The sequence below is a fragment of the Dipteris shenzhenensis genome, chromosome 5 (genome assembly GCF_047967505.1).
Source record: "Dipteris shenzhenensis isolate YYH24624 ecotype China chromosome 5, Dip_SZ_1.0, whole genome shotgun sequence".
NCBI classification, from domain to species: Eukaryota; Viridiplantae; Streptophyta; class Polypodiopsida; order Gleicheniales; family Dipteridaceae; genus Dipteris; species Dipteris shenzhenensis.
In genome coordinates this window covers 32,250,490-32,256,489 of record NC_141600.1, presented here as the reverse complement: position 1 = coordinate 32,256,489, position 6,000 = coordinate 32,250,490, and positions in this window count along the sequence as shown.

Here is a 6,000-nt window from a genome sequence, read left to right as displayed (position 1 = left end):
GAGCCCCAAACTCTCGAATCATGTCGACTTCCGCATCCTTCTCATAGGAAATTTCTTCATCGACTAAGGGGAGCTTGAAAACATGCGAGGAGTCAATCCTAGATTCACTATCAAATCAGATGGGACTTTGCTCCCTATCTGGTGCAGTTGCCCTTACTACTCTAGTGCATTAGGTTGGGCTTTCACATATTCCATGGCAAGTTGGCATGATTGAGCAGCCCTATCATCTTTAGCCAATGGATATTATTCTGCAAATCAAGTAAAATGTTGAAAGTTTTAAAAGAACCTTATACCAATTGCAGGGGCGATGCTACTAGCTCCTCCCTCGGTTCTTCATCTGGCAATGGATGTGCAATAGGAGTTGGATCCGGTAGCTCTTTTATCTAGGGCTTTTAGAGAGTGGTTGTTGTGCTGACCTCGCTTGTGACCCATCTCATGCTGTTGCTCTATTGTTGCCCCTTGTAAAAGGTACTTTGAATTGCACGCAAGCTTTGAGCTGTTGAGCATATGTGGGGATGGTACTGAAACCTTGCCCATGTAGGTGCCGAGAGGTGATGAACATAGCACTTGAGCTATCTATTCAAGGTGAAGTTTAGCTCGAGTGAAGTGGCAGAAGGGGAATATGCATGTAGAGTTGGGCACAGTCCACCATTCAAAGCCACCACCCACGAGTACTAGTTGGAGGACGGCACTCACTATAAGAAGCCAGGGCATTACATCACAGAGTGTCAGAAAAGAATTGCCAATGAAAAGAAGAGACGGAGGGACAGCTCTAGCAGTAATTTTGTTGCCCCCACTGAAACTCATGCTTCAGATGCACATGGTGAAGCTCATCTTGCCCAAGGTGATACAGATTTTGTGTTTGCTGCATTTAATGAGAAGATGGATGCCAGGGGAGATTTGAATGCTGAAAATTAATCAGGAGATGCTTCCCTTATTGCAAGTGATACATTGTATATCGACGTATATCGACAGTGGTGCTACTAAGCACATGACTTCTCGCCAGGAATGGTTTGAGAGCATCACACATGTTCATGGCAGACAGGTTACGTGTGCCAATGATGCTTCTCAAGACATCATCGGAGTTGGGCACATTCCCATTCAGCTTGATAATGGGAAAGTTAAGTATATCCGAGATGTTTGGTATGTTCCAGAGTTAAGGCAAAATTTGATTTCAATTTCAAACATTGCCCATGATCAACATATGTTCAGCCTTATGTTCAGAAGGTAGTGGCTATAGCAAACACTTCCCAAGCTGATTTATGGCATGCCAGGTTTGGACATGTTCATCATAGGGCATTGTCCTACTTGTACAACAATAATATGACTCAGGCAATGCCAAAATTACAGCAACCAACAAATGAAGTGTGTGAGGGGTGTGCACTTGGCAAATTGCATCGCTTGCCATTTAGTAAACAAGGCAAGAATTGGGTCAAGGCAACCAGAGTGTTGCAGATAATGCACAGTGATGTATGTGGCCATGACTATTCCCACACATACAGGAGCAAGGTACTTTGTGACCTTTATAGATGACTTCTCTAGGTTCACATGGCTTTTTCTCATGAAGGAAAAATTTGAGGTGTTCTATTGGTTTCAGGAGTTCAAAGCTATGGCTAAGAAACCAAACCAATTCTAGAAATGGAACACTCAACTCAAATAGAGGGGGAGAGTACATGTCACATGCATTCCAGGGATTTTTGAAGCAGCATGGGATTAAACATCACTTGACATGCCCTTACACACCACAGCAAAATCCACTCCCTGAGAGGAAGAATCGTACTCTCATGGAACTGACAAGATGCATGCTGAAATTCAAGAGAGTCTCAAAGAATTTTCGGGGAGAAGCAATTGTGACAGCCACTTATATTCAGAACAGATTCCCTACCAAAGCTTTGGTTAATGTGACTCCATTTGAGGCTTTGTATGCTTTAACCCAAATGTTAGTCATTTTAAAATTTTTGGCTCAGTGGCATATGCTTTGGTTCCAGATGCACATTGGACAAAGCTTGATGACAAGAGTGTCAAATGCATTTTCGTGGGGTATAGCATTGAAAGCAGGGGATTTAGGCTTTATAATCCCGCTATCAGGAAGGTAATAATCAGTAGAGATGTTCTCTTTGCTGAGAGTGAGTGCATGCAACCCGCTAGTGCAGAATCGCTACCATACGATGACACCTCTTTGGACATCATCCAGTTTGAGGATGATGAGACGGAGTCTCCTGATGCTTCCCCTTCTACTTCTCATAGTTCAGATGGCTTGCCACATGTTGAGGATGGCTCTCCCTCAAATGTTTCAGATTTGCAACCAATTAATGAGAATACACAGCCTCATGTTTGGATGCATTATCAACGTCATGAGGCCACTAAAGATGTTGATGCAGCTTTAAGTGGTACATAAGAGAAATCTATTCCACGTTGGGCAAGGTTGACCATTCAAGATGCTAAGGATCAGCCTACTTTGGGGAAAACTAGGGCTAGCACTCCGAAAAATCAGAAAAAGGTCAATTTTGCTTTGATGACCTCAGTGATGGAAGCTGAAAATGAGCCTCAGACCTTCAAGGATGCTCAGCATAATCTGGCATGGCAGAAAGCTATGGAAGCTAAGATTAAATCCATTGAGAAAAATGCCACCTGAAACTTGGTTTATGCGCCCATTGGGAAAAATGTGGCTGGGGCACGAAATGGATTTATAAGGTGAAATACCATTCAAATGGCACAGTTTAGAAATACAAAGCCTGTTTGGTTGCCAAGGGGTATGCACAAGAGGAGGGGATAGATTATGAGGAGACTTTTGCTCTAGTGGCCAAGATGACCACCATTCGTTCTGTCATCTCTCTTGCTGCGCTTTATGGTTGGTCAGTGTACCAAATGGATGTCAAGACCGCTTCCCTCAATGGATATCTTAAAGAGGAGGTCTATGTACATCAGCCCCAAGGTTTTGAGGTGAAGGGACAAGAGCACAAGATATGCAAGCTCAGGAAGGCTCTATATGGACTGAAGCAAGCACCTCGTGCATGGTATCAGAATATACATCAATTTTTCCTATCCCAGGACTTCGTAAACACTCATACAAAGCCAAATCTATATGTTCTACAATAAAAATTGGTCATGTTGGTACTATATGTGGATGACATCATACTCACTAGCAGTGATTTATAGCAAATTACAGTAGTGCAGTCCGCTTTATGTCACAACTTTGACATGACAGATTTGGGCCTATAGCACTATTGTCTTAGCATTGAGTTTTGGCTGATCCATGATGGGATTTCTATGTCACGGACAAAGTATTCGAAGGGGTTGTTGTAGAAATTTAAAATGGAGAACTGTAAGCCTGTGGCTACTCCATTGGAAAAGGGACTCAAGCTGAGTTAGCATGATACTGCTGAAAAGTTTGATGGCACTTTGTACAGGGAGTTGGTTGGCAGTTCGATATATCTATGCTCCACACGGCCTGATATTGCCTATGCCACATGACTTTTGAGCCAGTTCATGCATTGTTCCACAATCACACATTGGAATGCAACAAAGAGGGTTCTCAGAAATGCCCATGGCACTCTCTCTCTTGGCTTACATTATGCCTCAAATTGTGATCTCAAGCTGAGTGGTTTCACTGACTCAGATTGATCAGGGGACATTGATGACAGACAGTCCACTACTGTGGAAGTTCCTTCTTGTAAATATACTCCAAATGAAAAAGTGGTGGGATATTATTATATAGCAAGAAAAGAGCCTAGAAGCCCAAACATTATCTTCAACAATAGAACTAAACATATGAAAAAACACAATTGGCATTCAATCTTATCAAAATTTTCCACAGAACAATAATATTGTCCATTCAAAATAGTCTATAGGAGATTATAGCAAAGGTGGGAGAGATAAGAAATCAATTGTAGATGCATGGAAGTATCTAGATAATGGATTCAATGCAAAGAACCTGTTCTCAAATCATCATACCTGGAATATTGCAACCACATTATAGACAAAAAGGGCTCCTATGATACAAAGATTGAAAGACTAGTGTAAATTGCACGCTTATGCAAGAACACTTAAGAAGATGTGCAAGCATAGATACTTAAATTCATGATGAAGTATTCTTCAAAAGAAGAGGATTTCTTAGAGGAAAGGGAGGAAATTCAGGTAGATTTAATAACCTATCTAAAGGAAGCTATAGAAAGCATTTCAATAATTATCAATCTTCAAAATCTTCATTAGGTCATCATTATCATAGAGTGGCCATGGAACCCTTGAGGCACAGGAAGCTCTAGAACAATACTTTTAGAAAGACAAGAAATTGTCATTAGTCTAGAATCTTAGGCCATTAGGAAACAAAATGTAGAAAGAAACAAAGAGATATAGCTCGTGGTTAGTACTATAGAGCAAAACCAAATGCAATCAACATCGACAGTATCTACGTTAAAATCAAAATCATTATAGATAGTATGCACATTAAAATCAACATCAATATCAAAATCGAGCCAATCAACCAAGATAGTATGCACATTATGCTAGTCAAAAAAATTAGAAAAATTCTTTGGAGCAAATCCAGCTTGTAAAAGTTCTCATTTCTCAAAGCACTTAAGGAAAAATACATTGGCAAATTCATCAAGCTTCTCTGTTGTGATAATGGAGGTGAATACAAGTCTACTAAGTTCAATGCTTTTTGTAGACACTTTGGAATAAGATGACACATGCAAAAATGCTCTAGAGTAGAATTGAGTAGTAAGAAGGTTGCGTTTGAGAACCATAGAGAAGAGAATGCAAATAAAGAGCTTAGAGGCATGAAAAATGTATATATATCTTCAACAACTTGGTTTCATAGAGAGCTTTAAAGCTTTCACATCTTTCAAATACCATACATATATGTTTAATAGCAAAGGGGAAACATTATGGAGACATATGAATGATGAGACTAATACAAGTGCTTGTTCATCAAAAATCATGCTTAGGAGGGTTTATGGTGCAAGGATGGCTTTCTATTTTGCATTATTGAATGTTTGATAGATGTAGATAAAAATTTTCCAACAATATGGAATGGTGGTAACAATGAGAAAAAGATATCAAGAGAAGTGTTGCAAGGCAAAGGAAAGGAGGTAAATTTATCTGATGAAACCCGAGAGCAAATTTTGCTATTAATTCAAAGAACATGCAAAAGTGTCTAGAGATCTATGAAAATGAGAAGAAATAGGGGGTAAGAGAGGAGGATTAAACAAAGAAAAAGGGGTAGCAAGCAACCCTCTTGAGTTCTAGATACTTGCCAAAAAGTGTCCTCTAGACTAGTGCAATCATACTATAAGCAAGGTGTATTCTAATGGATCTCATGTGATTCATGACAAGCAAGGGATATCATTTAAATGTGATTGTAAGACAGATTGTTCCTTTATGCATCTTTTCATTTACATTTCATCTTACAAGAATATGATTACATCTTTGCATTACTGTAGATAGATGTCTATGGTGGTATGTGGGCCTATAGTCATTACTTTTGCATTGAGAGGATTGATCAATGGTGACTGAACATAGACTTCTAGTAAATCATGCAAGTGTAAGAGACACTAATGTAGATTGTAGACAGCTGAATTATGTTGGGGTATTAAAGTAAAATAATGTTGAATTATGTTAGCTGAATTATATTGGAGTATTAAAGTAAAATAATTGAATGGCCATATGGTTGATCGAGATGTAGCTTCGAAGAGGAGTCATAGAGGCACTGTATCTGGGATTGCCCACATGCAGAGGAGTTTTGTGAGACAGGTCTTTGCTGCCGTCCAACGAGAGATGGTGGTGACCTGGGGTGCAATTGCCTAGGTGACCGGGATAGTGGACCACCTTGTGGCTTTTCAGGGAAGCATGCCTATAGGCCTCACAAGACAGCAGATTTAAAATAGGTGGCACCTTTGTGTTTTGTGTGGATTGCATTGTAGCCTTCCATTGATAAGGCTGATGGCAAATACAACATCTTGACACGTATGCAAAAACCCAACAATATGATGACAAAGTGGA